Genomic DNA, 22294 nt, shown 5'->3' with positions numbered 1-22294 from the left:
CTACATCTCTCCCCACATCTCTCTCTACATCTCTCCCCACATCTCTCACTACATCTCTCTCTACATCTCTCTCTACATCTCTCACTACATCTCTCTCTACATCTCTCCCTACATCTCTCTCTACATCTCTCACTACATCTCTCTCTACATCTCTCACTACATCTCTCTCTACATCTCTCTCTACATCTCTCACTACATCTCTCTCTACATCTCTCACTACATCTCTCTCTACATCTCTCTCTACATCTCTCTCTACGTCTCTCCCTACGTCTCTCTCTACGTCTCTCTCTACATCTCTCACTACATCTCTCTCTACATCTCTCCCAATGTCTCTCCCTACATCTCTCACTACATCTCTCCCTACATCTCTCTCTCCATCTCTCTCTACATCTCTCCCTACATCTCTCTCTACATCTCTCGCTACATCTCTCACTATGTCTCTCCCTACATTCCTTTATTGCCATCCCTCTTTCATATATCCTTCTTTGACCCTGCCCTCCCTCCTCTCCGTCTCTAACTTTCATATTACGTGGTCACCCATGCGTGGTGATGTGTTACTTTGGGCTTTGGGGCAGTGTGTGTGTGTGTGTGTGTGTGTGTCTAAGCAGGCTGAAACACCAGCAAACATTCCAATTTTTGAAGAATCCTCACGCCATCTCCATGCCACCACCACCTGTCTGCTACCCCTGCACTTAAACATCCGACGTTCATTCCTCTGACCCTCTCTGTGAGGTGTACCAACACCCTCGCGTCTAAACCGCACTCATCAACGTTTCAAACGTTAAAAAAAATACCATTTTGGTTTAGTTCTACAGACTACAAAACCTTACTCACAGTCTTTTCTAATCCTGGCACACGTTATAATCCTAATCTCTTAGAACGCTCTCCGGGCGGCATCTCAGTTCAAGGCTATTTAACACTAATGGCAACTGCTTCTACGACATCTGTCTCACTGAAACTGTACAGATGGTAAATCTATTGTACGGATAACAACCCGCTCGGAGAAAATCAATATCACAGCCGCAGTGGAAAAAAAAAAAAAAAATTTCCTTATAATCCCAAATTTATTAAAGTGATTTTGCCATATTCATTTCGTGTATTTACGATTGTATACAATGCTGAGAACAGTCAATATGTCTGTGTTTCTCCTTGAAATTGCACAAGTTGCAATAAAATAGTCGCATACTTTAGAGCAGCCATTCTCAACGGATTTTGGCCGTGGCCCTCCCTGGGAGCTCTTCTCAGGTACCAGCCCCCACCCCCCGGTCCTCCGTCAAACAAGGATACAACATGAACCAAACCGTCTGTGGCCCCCCTTTCAAATGTGCCAGGGCCCCCCCGTTGAGAATGGCTGCTGTAGAGCATCTACTTTTCCGTATTCTTTCCTCCCAGTACCACCACTCTGAAAGTGCTATCAATCGATTGTAATCAACAGCTGCTGAAACGCACTGCCGGACTGGAGAAGAATCTGCCCGCCCCCCGCCCCCCGCCGTTCCCTGCGGGTAACTGTGGTTGGGTTAACTCTAACAGGGCCAGCGGCTCAGCTGTGCTCAAGTTTGCCAAGAGGTATTTTTGGCTCTGCGTCTTAATCCAGAATCTCTCTCTCTCTCTCTCTCTCTCTGAGTATGCGCTGAATTATGAATGAGAAAGAGAGAAAGAGGGGAAAATCAGGCCAAGCTTGCCTGCCAGCGAGAAGGACGACTCTTGACTCGTTCTATGACGCCGTGGGAACGATGGTCCGGCGAGAGAGAGAGAGAGAGAGAGAGAGAGAGAGAGAGAGAGAGAGAGAGTGTGTGTATCTCTGTTATACCCTTTCTGTCAGTCTTCTGAGGATCTGACCCCATCTGTCCATCCAACTCATTTTACTGGCATGACAGGATGCCTATCCCCAAATTCATATTCCCAAGAAGTGGGTAATTATTTGAACACAAAAAAAACATCTGCTTCTACACAGAGAGTAATTGTGACTTATTAAAAAGTAAGAAACCCAGTTTATTTCTCTGTGTTTTGTCATTGCTTTGTTTTGTTTGATTTTTTTTTTTTGTTTTTTTCATTGCTTATTATTGTGTAGTTAAATACGGCTGAAGAATTAACTGGCAGCTTTTCTCGCGATCCAATAGTGTAAACGCCGCCACGGCAATGGCTGCACTGTCAGGTAGCACTGGTTGCACTGTCAGGTCTGTGCATAGGAATTAAAAATAAATTATTCAGAGTGAGATTAACTGATTTTCTACGATATTATATGTCCATTAAACACAGCATTTGGTTTCTTTTCAGTTTGTTTTGCTTATATCTGAAATAATCATTTGTTGCTTGTTTGGTTGGTTGGTGTTTGGGGGGGGGGGGGGGGTGTACCACTGTATGTGATATGATATTTCAACAAGTGTAACTGGCATAGGAAAAAAAAAACATGGAACAGTCTGGACAGATGCAGATTTTCTTGCAGCAAGATAATTTAGTATTGGTATTAAAACAACGTTTTTAAAACCCCCAAAAAGGTGGATATTTATGAGGCAAAACCATATGACGAAATCGTAATTGTGTGGCAACCGGGGCTTCAAACCAGAATTTTTTTTTTTTTTTTTCAATCGGTTCGTTCCGAACAGAATCGATATTTTAACGTTTCCGGTTTTGTGTTCCACCTTAAAATTATCGTTCCCGAACCGGTTAGAACCAAATGAAATCCCGATTAATAACGTTCTGTGTAGGGCTGTGTGACATGACAATATGTACCTTTCAGAGTGTATAAAAACGTGTACTGATACATATTTTACTCTATAGTCTCTATCGTTAATGTCACAAAATATTACAAAAACGCATTGCATCACTAACTCGGAGCGCTGTAGTCAAATCCGCTAGCTAGCTATTTCCAACATTAGTTCTCTTCACTTGGTAGCCTATCTATCAAACATTGATGAAGTTGATGCCTAAGACTTTTTAAGGCATTTTGATGTCTAAGACAGTATAAACATTTTATAAGGTGCATAGCATCATATTTACCTCCTCTGGTTGTAAATAGAGAGACCACACCATATTCCACCTTCGCGCTATATCACAGCCTGCCGCCGGTAAATGTATGTCCGATGTCCGAAGACGTGAATGACGTTCAGAGGAAAACAGTAAGTAAACTCCGCACCAAAGTTATGCAAGCAGAAAATATTTTAATTTGCTGTAATACATAAAAGAACCCAAAAAAAAAAAAACCCAAAAAAACAATAACGTTATTAACCGGTTACCATTATTTAAAATAAATGTTTCTGTTGCAAAACGTTAAACAATGTAAAGTTTCTGGTTTCGTTTTTGTTCCCTAGCGAAATATCGATTGTTTCTGGTTTTCGTTCCTTGAACCGGTTCAAACCTTTGGTGACAACAAACTTAAATGAATGCAGAACAAAATGCTTTTAATTATTAAGACTATCAAAAAGCCTATCAAATGAATGAATGAAATATTAAAACAAATAGCCCCAATGTATAAACTGGTTCAAACGGCCTATAAAAAATGCAAAATGCTCTCTGTTAAAGAGATTTGTCGGCTAAACCGTGCCAGGAACGCATAGTGTCGTTTGATACGAGAACAGAATCAGGGGAATCCTAGATCCTCAACCGCTGTAAATTGGTGGTTATCAAACACTTTGAATACAGTGGCTTTGACTGTGATTCAGTAAGCTTTTCAGGCTGTAAGCTTTTTTTTTTCTTTCTTTTATATGTTGCCATCAGTGTGTGAGTGTAGCTGTGGCTTTCAGGATTGCTTTGCCATTTTCCACCAGCTACATATGCTCATTATGGCCCCTGTGGTGAGAGCTTTTCAAAGTGTTATGTCCTTTCTCTAAAGTTAGACAGGCACGTGGAGAGTTTTGAGGCAATCCTCAATTTCTAAAAAGCTTTTTTGCTCCAACCTGACTCGAAAATAGTCTGAGTCAGAGATTTAAAATCTTTAAGACCTTCAAGATATTTCGGAATGTGTCGTTCGCTCTCTCTCTCTCCCTCTCTCTTTGTGTGTGTGTCTCTCTCTTTCTCTGTCTCTCTCTCTCTCTCTCTGGTGTGTGTGTGTGTGTGTGTGTGTGCATGCGTGCAAGCATCTGTGTGTGTGTGTGTGTGTGTGCACGTGTGTGCATCAATGTGTGTGTGGGTGTGTGTGTGTGTGTGTGTGCACGTGTGTGCATCAATGTGTGTGTGTGCGTGTGGTGTGGGTATGACTGTTCACTTGGTTTCCCCTGTTCCCCACTGTGGTGCTCTTTATCTTGGCATGAATGCAGACCCCTCTGACAGACAGAGAGGGAGAGAGACTTTGGAGAATTCCTGGGGAGAGACAGAAAGATTAGAGAAAGAAAGTGAAAGGGAGACTGGTTGGATACACTGACAAATACAATGGAACATGCACACACACACACACAGAGTCAGAGTGAGACAGAGAAAGAGAGAGAGAGAGGGGGAGAGAGAGAGAGAGAGAGAGGGAGAGAGAGGGAGAGAGAGAGAGTGAGGGAGAGAGAGAGGGAGAGAGAGGTTTCTGATGTAACAGCTGGATCGGCTGTCTGATCTGTTAGTTTGTACTCCCATCACGTCCTCATACAAACACCGAATCAAAATTGCAGCATGAAAAACATCGCCATCCTCTCACATCAACACTGTTTACCAGTGGATCACATGCACACACACACACACACACGCGCACACACACACACTCTTCCTTTTGCTCTCTTTCTCTCTCTCTCAGACACACACACTCACACACATACCATACACTTCCTCTTTCCCTCTCTCACACACACACACACACGAATACTACAGGGTTTCCCATGAGGTTTAAATACTAAGAGTAATAATGTAATAATTGCATGTATTATTGTTCACGGGTCTCAGATCAACTCAAGTGTTTGCTGTTTTCAATAAGGCATTATGAGCAACTAATACTGAATAATGACTGCCCAGTCATCTGCCTACACACTCAGAGTACCAATATCAACTCTGTTACCATCAAATCATACTGACTCCAGTCCAGTCGTCAACTCTTTTACCATCAAATAATACTGACTCCAGGCCAGTCATCAACTCTGTTACCAATCAAATAATGCTGACTCCAGTCCAGTCGTCAACTCTGTTACAGTCAAATAATACTGACTCCAGGCCAGTCATCAACTCTGTTACCAATCAAATAATACTGACTCCAGTCCAGTCATCAACTCTGTTACAGTCAAATAATACCAGTGGTTATCTAATACTGAATGTTCAAGGAAAAACAACTGTGTTGAGTTAAAAGCAATCCTCTTTCTTTCTGTGTGTGTGTGTGTGTTTGTGTGTGTGATGTGTTTGTGAGTTTTCCCTGCGTGAAGTGGGCTTACGTTCCTGCAGAGTGTGTGTTTATCCTCAGCGTTAAGGTCAGGAGGAAGACTCACCCACTGTTAATCCTCAAAACACACACACACACACACACACACATACACAATTCTACACGTTAGGGAGCGGGTCTTGGGCAGCCACCTGCTTACTAGCATTTACAGAGCAGACAAGATCAAACAAGCAAACTCTGCTGTACAGAGTGTGTGTGTGTGTGTGTGTGTGTGTGTGCGCGGTGGGGGGAGGAGGGGTTAAGGAGCACAGGTATGTGTGTGAATGGAAGAGGGAAAATAAAAGGGAGAAATTTATTGTGCTGCAGTAGAAATCTAAAATGTCATCCATTCTGCTCCTTACAGAGAAGACAGGGACATGTGACTGTGTTTCCGACATCACCGTGACATTAAATCACTATGTGTCTGTCCATCTGTCCATCTCTGTAGGTCAGTACAGGGGTCAGCTTTACAGGACATTATCATTCATTGATCTGAGTTACTAAAGTTATGATGCCAAGGCATTTAGTACCACTACTGCACAATGAAAGAGGAATATCTCACAGTACAGTGCAATGATAAGTCAATGAACTCATTATTAAATGTTTTTGTTAACTAAACATTTCAGGTTTGGGGAATCTTTCCAGTTTATTACCATCTCTTGTGACGTCATTATTCCATATAAGGTCATCGCCTAGTATCTCACTATAACTTATGATATCATCGTCCATTATCTTACTACAACTTATGATGTCATTGCCTAGTATCTTACTGAGTCTTATGACGTCATCGTCCAGTATTTTACTATGACTTATGATGTCATCTTCAAAAATCTTCACCATTCAGCATAGTCATTCTGTGAGCAGCTCAGTTTATCAGACATGTCAACTTTATTACAGTAACACTCACACTGACCAACAACATAGTCACATTCCTTCAAAACCACCCACTGTTAACCTTCAAAACACATCGTACTTAAACCCCATTTCCCCAGTATTCCCACAGAGAGACGGGAACAGACAACGTCTCACACTGATACTCAGACAGGAACAGAGGCCGTAGGACAGATAACACAGCTCGCTCATTCATCCACATCCTACAATCACAACCATCAATTATTAACTTAATCACACAGCAAACCCTGAACCAAACATCAACAGTCTTCCCACAGTCACAATATTTCATTTGTTCTGTCAGTTCAGTCGATTCTCTACTCAGTGTTTTATTTATTTATTTATTTATTTATTTTAATACATGTTCTTTTCTGATCCTCATAACCGATTGATGCTGGATATCATATTATTATGTTCATGTGCATTATTGTGTTTTTCCTTCTCATTCTTTTTACAGCCGGTGCGAGCAAATAAAACCTACCGTCGTGCCAATGGTACAGATCAGCTCTGGTTAATGGTTCACCATGAATATTAGACTTAATATTAATGTCACTTAGCCATGACCGTAACCTTATTTCAGAACCTGAACCCAGTGAAGTTACAGTTAGCCTGAAAAACTCTATTTATAACTCAGCGCTCTGAACACTGAACCTAGAAATTATTCAAAAGAACTTTTCATTAGCCTTAACATATATTAAATAATAGCATTAATGTAGCAAGTAATTAAATACTTTAAGCTAAGTTCCTGGATCACCACATTCAGTAACTTGGAAACAATCTATCACGTATCCATTGGGTAGACATGCGAATGTACACGTTTATTACAAAGATTGAATTCAAACGGTACAGGATAAATCGAATGTTAAATAAATTAGAATTTATACGGAACTAAGGCACATCCGTTATACACACACACACACACACACACACACACACATACAACAGCATCTACACTAAACACAAAGACACCAACTAACCAACTAACGACAGACAATACAATATATATCCTCCTTACTTAAAGTATGTATGAATGAACAACTAGGTCAGTATGAGGCATTACTCACGAAGAGGCACGCTTAACCAAAAGAAGCTATCTGAGTGATGTTCTAGCGGAGTAACTTACACACAAAAGGGTAGTGAGGGAAGGAGAGAAAAGGGGAAGAAGAAGAGGAGCAGGCCCAGCCACGTTCAGGTAGGAGAAACCGGAGTTACTGAGGCTGGCAGTAGGAGACCGTGTGCAAGACTTCGTGTCAGCGCTGAGAAAGTCTTTTAGCGTCGCGGATGTTCCGGAGCGACGAGACTGGGCCGATTCTTTCGCGGAGACAAGCAGGACAGAACAGACGGACCACATTACGGTTGACACAACCGGAGCTCAACCGGAGCCGAAGCTGAGCCGTAAGGGTAGCAGAGGGTCTGGCATTTTATCCGATTTGCAGATGGGGCGTGCTGCTATCTTCGTAAGGGTGTCTCTGCCTGAAGGGAGGAGACACTCCTTGGAACTTGAGAAGTTCTAATTTTACATGACTTTTTCCAGTTAAAGAATAGTAAAATTATATTAGCCTACTCTTATCCGCGGCGTTTTATGCTTCCAAGCGATATCAAATATGATTGCTCTAACATTGCGAACATCTTAGGTTCGCTGACAGCTTGAGAATCAGTTGTTGGTTAATCGGCCAGCGGTTATCTAAAAGCCCTATAGCAGGTTTACAGCTATTCCATTTATCACAGGTTTGATCAGCATCAGAAATGAATGGGGGCAAAGGGCAAAAATGCCCCAAGAAATCTCAAAATGACCCTAAAAACTGTGATCGAGGGGTAAAAACTGATCCCGAGATTTAAAAAAAAAAAAGTACATACATACATATATATATATTTACATACATCATACATACATATATATTCACCAGTTTAGGCCAATATCCTGATCCTACATGAAGCCATCATTTTATTTTCATTCATTTCATTTCATTTCCATTTCCGTCTCTAACACACGTTCACACAAACATCACTGTCGTTCAAACTACGTAGGTACGTAACTGTGTGTAACTGTAACCATGCACTACTACGTAACACTGTTACGATACCGGGCAGAGGCCAGACTGTCCTGCACCTGCTGTGAGGCTGGCCGCTGCGATGGGCAGGTACCTCGTTAAAAAAGCTCCAACTGTTACCAAAGAAAGCAACCCAAAATCCTGGGCCGTCACCCACGCCGCCCCCAGCAAAATAAGACGGCAAAGAAAGTTACCGTCTCCACAACTGAACAATCGAAAATACAACGGCTTGGCGTTGAAAAGGTGAATAAGACGGCTCTCCTCTTCTGTAGAGCATGCAGGGCTCACCCACCCAAACGTAGCCTTGGACGGCTAAAAGCGAATCACAACTTTGTTGAAGGAAGCCAACAGGTGAAAAAGTATTCAGCTCACTGCCACCAAACAAGCGAGCATCATTGATTTGCTTATGGTAAGTACCATTAACGCTAACGCTGGAGACTTTAAAATGTCTTTGGTCTGGCACCTTATCTAACAGTGTCGGCGAGTTGGCAGTAAATGTTAGCTAGCTAGCTAACGTTAATGTAGTCTCGCATAGCCAGACCTACAGTATCTCCATACTTCATTTTAGAGAGAAATGTTGATGTTACAGCCTACGTGTGGGGCTGCACGGTCGAGTCATTTCACATTACGAAAAAGCTACTTTATGCACTACTTACTATTTTTTAAAAGTGCCCCCACAATTCTGTAAATGCCCCCAATTTTTTAGACGGGGGGGCAAAAGCTGCCCCCCGAATATTTTTTCCAATTTTCTGCACTGGGTTTGATACATGCAATTATTCCATACTGTTGTACAGCTTAGTTTAATTTCCTTTTGTTCAGCACAGTTAGTGAGTGAGAGAAGGAACGGTTTGAATTCCATTCTTGTGGGAAACTAACCTCTGAGGTGATCTGATCTTCACTGAGATTGATTTGTTATCAACTTTTGACCATACGGCACAGGGATTTCTGCGCTAAAACGCAGAGCCTGGTGTCGGTTAGGTGTTAAAGTGAGTCGTTTTTGCTTTGGTCTGCATTGGTCCCGAACACAGAGAAGCTCACTGCAACGTAAAAAAAAAGTCTCCCTTCCAGTTGCCGCCGTACACCAGTCACAAGGCTTTGCTAGAGGTCATTCTCTTTAGTCTGGTGTTATTACATCTCTCTTCTCTGCAGATAGTACCGTCCTGTTCTATTGGTCCTGAACTGTCATCAGACGTTTAAAATGAGGTAATGCATCTGACCAAGCGTGTTTATATCAGCCCATATTGCTAAGCCCATATATCAGTCCCTATTGCCTTATACACACACACACATTACACACACACCCACACACACACACACAGAGACAGTGATAAAGAGGAGTGTCCTGTCAGGACACTACATTAATGACCCATATTCATCTTCCATCCCTCTGTATTTTTTTTCTCTCTTTCACCCCCCCCCCCTCGTCTTTTCCTTCCTCTTCCCTCCTCATTCCTTCTTGTCCGTTTTTTCACCATTTACCCTTGTTCTTTCACTCTCTCTCATCCTCAATCCATTTAATCCCCTACATTTTCTGGCTCACATTTCCACACACCCCCCCCCCCCCCCCACCACCTCTCTCGCTCGTTCACTCTCTCTCTCTCTCTCTCTCTCTCTCTTTCTCTCCCTCTCTTCCTCTTTCTCTCATACTTTGTTCAACCCTAACTTCTTTTTCTCCCATTTTTTACTCTGAAACAGACAGAAATCACTTTTCGTGTGAGCAATTCCGCAAAGGCCATGAGGGACTTCAAGGAATTTAAACATCTCCTCTAAATACAGAACAAGAGCTAGTCTGCAGGTCTTTTATTCTCTCACGTAAAAATCTCTTGTAGAATTCCTACCCTTAGTCAAAGTTCACACAGACTAGGACTGGAGACATTCTGTCAGGGCTCCTCGAACTACCAGAACATGGCCCGGAGTGACGAACACGAGCAAATCAACATCAACGCAACCAGCAACAACAACAACAAAAAAGACTTTTTTTCTTCTGTGAAATTTTGGTATTTGTAGGTTCATTCATATGTGAACACAAATGTTACTTCTCACACACACACACACACACACACACATAATCTGAGACACCACTGGCTGGTAAACAATCTAGCTAACCAGAGAAACTTCAGCAGGGCTTCCTTCTAATGTGTTATCCACAAAGAGAGAGAGAGAGAGAGAGAGAGAGATTGTCCGTGTCATGTCATATTCCTATGTTCTATCTGTTCCAAATGAGGCAGAGGACTGGAATGAGAACAAAGAAAACACAATGACAATAGACAACAGAGTGTTTCACATTATGACATCAACTAAAGACATTCCAGTTGGCAGGGTTTTGTTTTTGTTTTTTTTTTGCTTGTCAGAAAATCAATGTTTTAGGATCTCTCTACACAGCCTCTTTTCTCCTCCACTTTGAAAGGAATTATTTCTCCAGAAAAGCAGTTCTTTTGAGAATGCATTAAGCACAAGTCAACCACATGACCTGTTTGCTTCTAATTTTGATGGTGCAGTTTTGGAGAGAAAACGGTGACATTAAGGAGAGTTTAAGTCATAAAAACTGAGAAGCAGTAACTGCACTTAACTTTTTTGCTTGTTAATGATTTTTTTTTTTTAAGCGTACAAATAGAAAAGAGACATAATTGACAGAACTGTATCATACTCTGTTGTCAGTGAAATTTTATATTTCAACACGTCCTTTCTTGGAATAAACGATTTCCAAATGGGTCATTCCTGTTATGCCATAACTTTTTTTGGGGGGGCGGGGGGGGGGGTATAAATTTTTCATGACTGTAATAGAAAACTGACATGTTTAACTTTCAGGAAAACATACTTGCTGAGCTGAAGCACACAGATAATAATATTTAAGGGCAGATTGTTGAGATATGGACTCTAGAATATTCCACCCTGTTACAGACAATAGGTATAGGTATCCTAAAGTGCATTCAAGTGTCACAATATGTGCAACAATGATGGCTCCCTCGTTCAATCCTGTTCTTTTTTTTAACAATTGTGAAACAATTATTACTGAATGATTTATGTCTTGGTTTTTTTGTTTTGTTTTGTTTTGTTTTGTTTTTTTAACCAGCACTTTTTTTATTTCCTTTTCCAGAAAAGGTAAAAACAACAGAGTATTCAGGGGGGAAATATGTGTGAAATTAGTTAATCCTTTCCATTTATTCAAATTTAATTAAATCATAAAACTAGTAAAATAACCAAATTTCCATTAAGAAAATATTTCAATTTTAGATGACAAAGGGTTTTTTTAACTAGGTCTCTGAAATACTGAGGAAATCATTTTAAAAAGTTATTCATTTATGTCTTATATTTCTTGTGGTAGGTGATAATTTGCAACTGGGGACATGAAAAAAAACAAAAAACAACTGCATGTACTAAACACAAAGTGGTTCAATTAAAAACGTCATCTTTAAGGTCTATGGTTTTGTGTTTATATGATAAACAAGACCTATGCCCATAAAAGCATTTTGGAATAAACATTTTACAGCAGATGAAACCAATGAAGCAAAAGTATAGGTATTTCCTGGGGACGGGGAAAAGCACTCCATAGTAAGAACGTCCAAGACAGCTGTCGACAACATTTCTCCGAGGTTTCCGAGATAAAAAAAAAAAAAAAGAAAAGAAAAAAGAAAACCTACATTTTTCCCAAAGATTATGGTGGAAATGGGTCTCCTCCAAGGTGCTTTTCGCGACTAGCCAAAGAACAGCCGTACGACCGTTTCATCAAACCTACCAAGCTAACGTGAAGTGGAGGAGTGAAAAGATGTGTTAAACCGACAGGAGTCTGGAGTCTGTGTAGCAGTAAACATGAAGTCTTATATTCACAGACTGGAGAGCCAGGTAAATGAATACCTGTCAGTAAGGTTTGCCAGCCTTGTCAAGTTTCCCCCTGCCTACTTTCTGGTGTTCGGAAATGTATTAAGAAACAGTCAGATGCTGCAGACTTGCTCAGTCAGTATGGAAAACAGATCAATTTTGTGTGTATATATTTATATACATATGTCTGTGTGTGTGTGTGTGTGTGTGTGTGTGTGTGTGTGTGTGTAAAAGTTTTATATGTATATAAAACTTTTGAAGTTTTTTGTTTGTTTGTTTTTTTTTTTTTGAAGGCACCTCTAATGGAATGGACATCACCTGGATCAGCACAGTCTGGTAAAACAGATTTGACTTTGCTAACTCAGCATTGGGATTCAGTGTGGCTCACTGTTCTGGGAGAAGTTTATTAGAGTTCAAGCTCAGTGTTAGTCAGCAGAAGACCCACTTGGCAGTGGAGAACAAGGACAGACTACTGAGAGGGTTTTAGGCTCTATGACTGGAGGATTGCAGACATGGTACAAACATTGTTGGCTGGTAATTCTTCTTTTGTAGTGATGACTGCTAAATACTGGCTACTCTGTGTGTGTGTGTGTGTGTGTGTGTTAGTTACTGTTGTAAACTGTTCTTGTTTTAGTGGGCATCTTTGAGCTTTTCCCCTCAGAAGTGAACACAAGTGAAAAAAATATGCTTGTGGAAAATCTGAGTAAGCAAAAAGAAATGAACACCTGGATCAGTGGCACCCCCGCCTGCGCGCCAGATACGCGCGCTGCGTACCCCAGCAGTGGCACAAGAAGGGCTGGCGGTGTTTTCATTGGTAGCATATTGAAGGCAGCAGTGACTTTGAAGCAGAATTGGCGGAAGCGAAGTAAGTCGCAAATTGAAATAAAGTCGAAATGTCCAAAATAAAAAAGAGAGAGAGAGAGAGAGAGAGAGAGAGAGAGAGAGAGAGAGAGAAAGCAATGTAGTGAACTTTTTAATGCAAAAAAAAAAAAAAAACGGCCTAAGCCGTCACTGTGTTAGCATTAGCAACAGGAGAGCCAGAGCATGTTGAGGACTTAGAAGAGCTTGGAGCAGCCAGAGAACACGTTGGAAACGCACACACTGAGTACATCGGCTGAATTACTGGATAATGGACACACATCGTTGGATAACGGGCACAATACTAGATCAAAACGTTGTCGTACGGATGCGAAAGTTTTTGAAAACGCAAAGGAAAAACGCCGTTTTCAAAACATTCCGTTGTTGTGTGGACATAGCCTAAACAGCGTTTTCTGCCACCGAAAACGATACTTTTCGAAAACGCTCTGAGGTGCATAAAGGCGCCAGGTTCACATCGTAATGTGAAACAAAGAGTTTCGGAAACGATGACTTATGGTTGCCATGACACTAGTGAAAGTTTGTGCACTAGACGTCAAAGCAAACATGACGGGCGAAATACAGTCAATGGCGTAACGACAAACACTAAGGCGTTTCAGCGTTTTGGTGAGGACGCAAAACATTTGGAAAATGCTAAGAAAATGACAGTGTGTACAGAGAAACTTTTTTTTTACATAAAATCTGCGTTTTCAGATTTACCCGGCTTAGTGAGGACGTAGATAGCGGAAAAATCTCCGGAGCTCTGTCACTGCCTTCTGCCGTGTTTTCAGTGACACAAAACAAACCCGCGTTACAACCTGCGCCTGCATCTAGGAGACTGTTAGAAACATTAGTTGATGCTGGACAGTATTTTACGTGAGCTTCTCAAAGTGGTTGATCACCGAGGTAATCGACCACTGTTTTAACGATAAGTAAAATTTGAAATGGTAATACTAACCATCAGGAATTTTACCATGGTTTATTGTGAAACCGGTAACTGTGTGTTTGTATATATATATATATATATACTTTTTTAGAGTTCAAGCTCAGTGTTAGTCACTAGAAGACCCACTTGGAAATGGAAAACAAGGACAGACTACTGAGAGGTTTCTAGGTTCTGTGACTGGAGGATTGCAGACTTGGAACAAAAATTGTTGGCTGGTTTTACTGGTAATTGCTCTTTAGTAGGGATAACTGCTACATATTGGCTACTGTGCTTGTGCGCTTTACTGTTGTAGACTGTTCTTTTTTAGAGGGCATCTTCAAGCACAAGTGAAAAAATACGCTTGTGAAAAATCTGAGCGAGCAAAAGGAAAAGAACAGCTGGATGACCATATTTGGAAGGCTGATAGTCCAGAGGATTACTACACAGATTGACTGTTTGTCTACCCTGCAAAGCCACACGCACCAGGTTTGCTTTACTTCTGTCCATTAGCGATGAGAGGACACTGGTTATCAGAGGACATTAGTTATTCGAGAACATTAGTTTTAGAGGACATTGTCTATCAGGGAACATTGGTTATTAGAGGACATTGTTTTTTAGAAGATGTTTTAGATGTTTTTAAAGGACATTGGCGATTAGAGGACATTTGTCATTACAGAATAATTTATATTATTGGTCATTGAAGGTATTGTAAAACCTCTGACATCTGTAATTTGACCCTTCCAAACAGGTATATTTTCATGTAAAATGAAAACTGCTAAAGTTATCCCACTGTATAAAGCAGGGGGTAGACATCATTTTACTAATTACAGGCCTGTGTCTTTACTTTCCCAGTTCTCTAAGGTATTGGAAAGACTCTTCATTGATAGCTTAGACAATTTCATTGAGAAGCATAACTTGTTGATCGACAGTCAGTGTGGATTTAGGACAAACAGATCAACAACAATGGCACTAATAGAGCTGATAGAAGAAATCACTCATTGTATAGACAAAAAGAAATATACAAGGGAAGTATTTATAGATTTACAAAAGGCATTTGATACCATTAATCATGAAATATTACTCAAAAAATGGAACGGTATTAAGTATTAACTGGATAAAAAGCTATGTAGGAAACAGGCAACAATTTGTGCAAATAGGTGACTCTAAATCAGCAATAATGGATATTACTTGTGGAGTCCCACAGGGGTCAGTATTAGGCCCGAAATTGTTTATTTTGTACATAAATGACATATGTGTGGTATCAAGGATACTGAAATCAGTTTTATTTACAGACGACAGTAATATTTTTGGCTCTGGGGAGAATTTGCAGCAGCTTTCGGAGGTAGTCACATCTGAAATGAACGAATTAAAACGATGGTTTCACATAAACAAATTATCATTCAATTTGAACGAAACCAAGTTTACGCTGTTTGGAAATCGTAAAATAAACACTCGCGTACAAGTGACGGTAGACAACGTTAATACAGAAGGAGCATATGAAAATACATTTCTGGGTGTGATATTAGACCACAACATTTGCTGGAAACCTCATATAACATATGTCCAAGCACAGTTGGCAAGAAGCGTTGCAGTTCTGGCAAAAACAAGGCGCTTCCTGAATCATAAAGTGCTGTGCACTCTGTATTGTTCAGTTGTATTACCATATCTGAATGACTGTGTAGACGTGTGGAGTAACACATATAAAAGCACATTACAACCATTATGCATACTAGAAAAAAAGAGCCACAAGGATATTAAACAATGTAGGATTTTGTAAACTGACCAACATGCTGTTTTTAAAGACGCACACCTAGAAATTCATGGATCTGGTGGAATTTAAGACTGCTCAAATACTGTACAAAGCAAGAAATAATTTACTTCCTGGTAATATTCAAAAAATGTTTCAAGACAAAGAGAGGGGGGGGGGGGGTATAACTTAAGAGGAATATTGAATTTGAAAAAATGTTGTGTTTGTACAGATCTTAAAGAGTATGCGCATTTCGATTTGTGGGGTGAATTTGTGGAATGGTGTGGACGTAGAACTCCAACAGAGGAAAAATATTAAACAGTTTAAGAGGATGTACAAAGAAAAAACATTTTGAGAGGTACAGGGAGGAGGAAGGGGCCTTGTCCGTATCAAGAAGGTGACGCTCACTGATGGTGCTGCTGTTTCCTGTTTTCTTACTGGGAGTGCTGGGACATGCCTGAAGGGCTCCTGCATGTTGATTATGTATGTATAATGAGGGTGAACACTGAGGTAACTATTTAAGTTTATGATGGACACTGGGGTGGATAGATGGGTTAGTAAGCATCATGTACATTGATTAAGTAGAAAAAAAAAACATATTTATATGTTTATTTAACATGTTTGAACTAAACTAAACTATGTTCTATATTTTTGGAGTTCCATAACACAGAAAAAGACGTGTGATTGTGTAGAGAAGAACCGGTAATCACATCAAAAAAGAAACATATGATGGCAGAGAAAAGACATATAATTGTGTGGAAAAAAAAAAACATGTAATTGCTTAGAAAATACATTTGATTGCATTTAAAAAAGACACTAAATTGTCTAAAGAGATGTATAATTGCATGGAGAAGGTGAATAATTGGATTAAAAAGAGGGATAATTGCATAGAAAAGAATGTGTAATTATATAAACAGGAAAAGTTCACCATGTATGAGACAGGCCTAACAAGCCGGTGCTACAAGTGAATCTAAGAATAGTTAAGGTCCTTACTTGTCTCATTTATACATATGCCATAAATTCACAATTAGCCGTGGTTCATCTTTCTGTTATCAATTTTTTCTATACAAACTGCCAGCACAAGCCATGAAACCTCGTGTCCGATATTTCCAGATATTATTCCAGATTTTAATTGCAATTTGATTTCCATCTCCATGTGTATATAAAAGTGTTTTTCGTTGTGGTTGTTGTTTGGGGGGTTTTTTGTTTGTTTGTTTGTTTGTTTTTTATTTCTAGGAGAGAACTCTGGGTCTGGATCATTACCCATTAATCATAATCTTTCATTTAAAGACCAATCATAGTCAGTTACGGCCAACGATAGGGCTGGTTTAACATATTGATATATCTTTAGCGCTGAAAACTAAGTCAGTTCAATTTTACGTAAGCTAATGTTTTGGGGTTGTTGTTTGTTTTTTTTTCCAATTCATCATTTGAGATTTCTGATAAAAATGAGCCAACCCCACCCCCCCAAAAAAAGATTGGCCCCAACCTAAACAAGATTCTGGAAGTATTACTATGGACAAGTACTACTTCTTAAGAACAAGCACTGAAACTTTACTGTTCTACAAGTCAAACAGGAGGTGCATCAGTGTACCACTATCAAAATGAAATGGCTGGTTGCTCTAAATAAATGTGTTCCTGTTGATGAGTTCTTCTCAGAGGGACACGGGGAAACTGAGGTAGCGTACATTGTTCAAACAGCTTTTTGGCTGAACATCCTAAGCACTACGATGTGTGGTTGTGAAGGTCGTCTTTCATGCAGAATGGACAGAGGACTGTGTGTAATTTGTGTGTAAAGCTGGAGGGGGGGGGGGGTGCTTGGGATGGGGGGAGGGGGGGCTTTCGGTGGTGGTACGTCAGTCACTTTGAGCAGGATCCACTTTGACACACGCTGATGTTGGCTGTCAATCTGATCCATTAGAGACTAATCAGACATTTAATCAAAGAAAAATCTCTCTCTCTCTCTCTCTCACATACACACACATATACATACCAGAGGCATGCTCTTCCACACACATTCAATTCAATTAGATTTAAAGGCATGACAAACAGGTTAAAGCTGCTGAGGACTGATTAGGGACAAAGCATCGCATCCCGTCGACCAATAGAGAGCATTCAGCCTTAAAACACTGACTCTAATCCTATTCACACATCTCAGAGATTCAAACCTTCCCCAGCTCTCTCTCTCTCTCTCTCTCTCTCACACACACACACACACACACTCTCTCTCCGCTCTCTGTCTATCTCTTTATCTCTAATTTTTTCTCCTTTGTGCTTCCTCTCTCTCTCTCTCTCTCTCTCTCGCCCTCCATCTCTCTCTTTCTCTCTGTGACTGACACACATACACTTACATTGTGTATTTTCTGTCACCTTCTGACACTGTTGGTCCTCAATGTTATCTCACTCATACACATTCTTAACCTCCCTCGCCCTCTCTCTCTCTCTCTCTCTCTCTCGTTCTCATTTTCACACACACGCACACACAGAATCTTCTTATGTATGATATATTATATTTACTTTGCTCTCCAAGAGAAACACATTCACACCTTAAAGTGAATTTAGTGTTGGATGATACTTTTTGTGCCTCTGTTTTCCCTGCCTGCAATATGAAAATGATCAGTCCTCCCACCTTCCATCTGTTACAGAACTATTATTCTGTTGGGTGTTTTCAAGAGGACACACACACACACACACACACACACTCTCACATATTCTGTGCTGTGTGCAACTCCAGTTCCTCCCCTCTGTCTAACTGGACATATAGGGACCCATTTTCCCACAATCCTCCCTGAGCTCATTTATCAAGATGTCACTCAAATGCTGACTCTGGTCCCCGGCGTGTCAATATTCTGCAGTCAGTGAATGAGTGTCTTTCTCCCACGCTCTTTATGTGAGACAGAGGGAGAGAGAGAGAGGGAGAGAGAGAGAGAGAGAGAGAGAGAGAGAGAGGGAGGGAGGGAGGGAGGGAGAGGGAGGGAGGGAGGGAGGGAGAGAGAGAGAGAGAGAGAGAGAGAGAGAGAGAGAGAAAAGCTGTGTGTGTGTTTTATGAAGCTCATTTTGTAAATAAATAAAAGAACAATAGTTTCACAGCAAAGGAGGACAGAAATTGCTTTCCCCCCCCCCCCAAACACCACACTAAGAGAGAAGGTATTTCTCAAAAGAGAGGGAGACAAACAATGAGTGAAGAAATAAAAGAGGTCGAGATGAAACAAAGAGCGAGATGGAGAAATAACAGGAAAAATTGAATCATCAGTTACTCTGATTTCCCCTCCTTTACACTTCCATTCTTTCTGTTGGATAATACAAACGAGTCACTGCTGAGTCAATACAAGCTAAACTGTCAAAACATCTTAAATAAAAAGGAGAGTCCCTCCTGTTAAAACATCGACAAATCGTTCAGACAGCTCTCGTACGAGGTCCTGAACCAGCCAGGTCAACTCCTAAATGTGTGCTTGAATGCTTTTTAAAAATGTAAAATTTAAAAATGTTTTAAAGATTAAAAAAAAAAAAAAAAAACCTAGAACAACAACCAGGAGTCCCCAATGCATTACGATGACTGCAAAAATGAAAGGTTGAGCTGTATAAAGCCTCCGAGGGAAATCCTAAGAGTTACGAAAGAGAGGGTCATTCATGAGTCAAAGCACAAGAGTCCACACGCAAGTTGTGTGTAAGATGATTCACTGCAGTTAAACACATTGAGCAACAACAAGCAGAAGCTACATAAAACTAACAAAAAAAGAAAGAAAGAAAGAAACCACAAAAAAAGGGAAAACAGGCACCATACGGACTTCTTGCAGCTTGTCCAACACGACAGGGAGTCTGAACAAAACAACACATCTAAACAAGTTAATTACTGCCAAGCCTGTTCCCCCAACACAAATGAGTCAATACACAAAGAGCAGAGGGAGACACGGCCAGGACTCCCTGAGGTGAAACGCGCTATACTCTCACTGTGAACCAAAGCTTGACAAAAATCACTCATCCGCAACACACACGGAGTCAAGGGATGATTTTATGTTGCCAACTCGCGTGTCATCTTCCTCTTTTGATTCAAATATGTCTTCATGTCATTCGACTCAAATAAACTGTGAGATTTCCCTTGTCATCTATCACTTGGGCCACCACAATCTTTTGCTCGAGGGTTAAAAAAGAGAAAATCGAGATTTATAAAGTTTTTATGTCAACAAAAGCCTGATGTTGGATGCACCGGGTTGCACTGATCCAAATAGCTAAATGAATACAGAGTGCCTGTGAGACTGAGTGGTTTCATCTTCGTTTCGGCTAGATAAGTTTTGACTCTGTATGCATCACAAGGCAGTGTGAGAGACGTGAGTCAATACAGGGGGAGTAGCCATTACAGAGTCCGTGCTATGAGTCAATACTAGAGAATGTGCAGTGGACTCATCAGTCAATATGGGGAACTCCCCAAAACTCAATCTCAGTCTGTGTGTGTGTGTGTGTGTGTGTGTGTGACAGGTAGAGACACAGAGAGAGAGAGAGAGAGAGGAGGAAGAGAGACAGACAGAGAGGAGAAAGAGAGAGACAAACAGGGAGGAGGGAGAGGGTCAGAGAGAGACAGAGACTACACTGAGATCCAGCTGGGTCACATCCAAGTTTCATCACTGTGTAAAAGCCAATACTGTTGCTAATTGCTTACATGCTAACATTGCTACTCCCTCCGTTACCTGTAACAGCAAATCAATGAGATTCATGGCCGTAGATGCATGTGTGTATGCATTTGTGTACCTGTGTATAGGCACGTGGGTATTACACGGTATTACATGTGTGTGTGTTACACTATCTTGTTTTAATTAAAAAATATATAATTACCCAAACCTAACACGCATAGCTAACAGATAACTCTTTCCATCTCTTCCTCTGCCAACCTCATGGTACGATGAGATGCGTCAAAGCAGATATTCCCATCAGATCCTGCTGGCCTAGACAAACTCCAGCCTTTGATATCACTTCCCTACGGGGGAATACTTATCTTAAAAGGGGTTGAATGTTCAAAGTAGACCCACATGCTAGCGAAGCTGTCTCACTTCGCTAAACTTGATAATGAAACACCTGCCTACCAAACCCAACATAACATGATCACAGGAGAGCTAGAAGATTAAAAAAAAAACAGCCAGAGAAGTCTCAGAGAAATACTAATATGTGTATGTCTTTTTCTCACACACACACATACATTCGTGTATCTTTCTTTCTCTCTCGATAAATCAATCAATCCAGTCTGTCTGTCTGTCTGTCTATGTCTCGGTCCCCCCGTGTGTGTGCCTGTGAAAATTAATTGTTAATTAGCGCTGAACCATGTAATTGAGAGCGCTCGTGTGTAGAGCAGATAAACTGTTTTCCAATACGTCAAGGCTATGAGCAGTAATAAGTTAACCAGCTGCCTTTAATCTTAATGCAAACACACAGAGAAATGGAACTAAGGTTGACACGTAGGACAGAGCAGTCACTGGAATGCAAAACTTGTGAGCCATTCAGATTACGTTCACCTGTTGAGTCGCACGAGGCATGTAAAAGTGTTCGGATCAATCTAGAAACCAAACTCCGAACGAAAAACACGAGGGGTTAGCAACGAGCGCGAGGAGAATTTTCACATCCGAGGGCTAACAACAGCGTCGTCTGTCAAAAATAAAAAAAGAGAGAGAGAGAAACAGAGCCCTCTCACACTTTCCCTCACAAAGATAAAAGCTGTGAGAGCACATTTCTGTCAACGTGGGGGAAGAAAAAAAAAAAATTTTATTCCTCTCAGGAGACTGCCGCAACACCGGAATGGTATCACACCAGCTATCAGCTCTCATCATCTCAACACTCAAAGGTGAGGAAAACACAATCCACCGGAACAAAAATAAATAAATAAATCAAAACAGTCAAGAGTATTCCACCGCTGCCACAGAACGTTCCGGAACTAATTTGTTCCAGAACTATGTAAGATTCCTGGGGCTCAAAAAAAAGAAAAATGAAAAAACAAAAAAAGACTTATTCGTGAACTGTAAAGGCATCTCGATCATGAGATGATCTTGTTTTGTTTTGAGATTATCCAATTTTGCTTTTATTTCAAGATTATCAAGAGAACTCCAAGAGCTCACAGAACTGGATATTAGTCTTGGCTGTACTTGCCGCTGGTTGTAAACCAAGAACCCCCTGGGAGATCAATAAAGCTTGTACTGTCTGATTAACTGTTCTCAAACTGCAGAATATTCTAGAATTTCTGCAGAAAAACTGGGCCAGAACAGTAATACACTCAAGAATTACATCTAATTACTGAGAAAAAGAATATTCCATCAGACTTTTAAAACTGCCAAACTTCTCTCGGTATTGAATGACGATTTTGTGGAACTGTGACCTTTTGGAGAGAAGCAGAAGATTCTCTCAAGACAGTACGTGAATTGAAACAACACTGCACCTTATTCAAATCTTTGAATCATAAATCCAGTATAAATGGTAAGCAAATATGAATCCAAAGCCGTAGCCAAACGAGAGGGGTTTTCACAGGGAAAAAACTGCAACCTGTAGCTCCCGGCTGTATAACTGGGTATAAGAGAAGTCTTCAAATAATTTTCAACATTCGAATATTCTTCAAATAATTTTAAATCAGACTAAACAGAATCAGACCAATAAAAACACATTAACATGTCTCACTTAACCCTGAACCTAAATGAACAACC

At 40.6% G+C, this 22294-nt stretch overlaps 1 protein-coding gene across 1 annotated transcript in view; it reads right to left on the bottom strand.

Moving 5' to 3' along the window:
- Positions 1-22294, bottom strand: part of asic2 (acid-sensing (proton-gated) ion channel 2) — a 261250-nt gene that overhangs the window by 237630 nt on the left and 1326 nt on the right. The gene's annotated exons all lie outside the window — the stretch shown is intronic.

Source organism: Chanos chanos, chromosome 16 (assembly GCF_902362185.1).
Source record: "Chanos chanos chromosome 16, fChaCha1.1, whole genome shotgun sequence".
Lineage (NCBI taxonomy): Eukaryota > Metazoa > Chordata > Actinopteri > Gonorynchiformes > Chanidae > Chanos > Chanos chanos.
The sequence above is the reverse complement of the archived record's forward strand: the minus strand, read 5'-3'. Positions and strand labels throughout refer to the sequence as shown.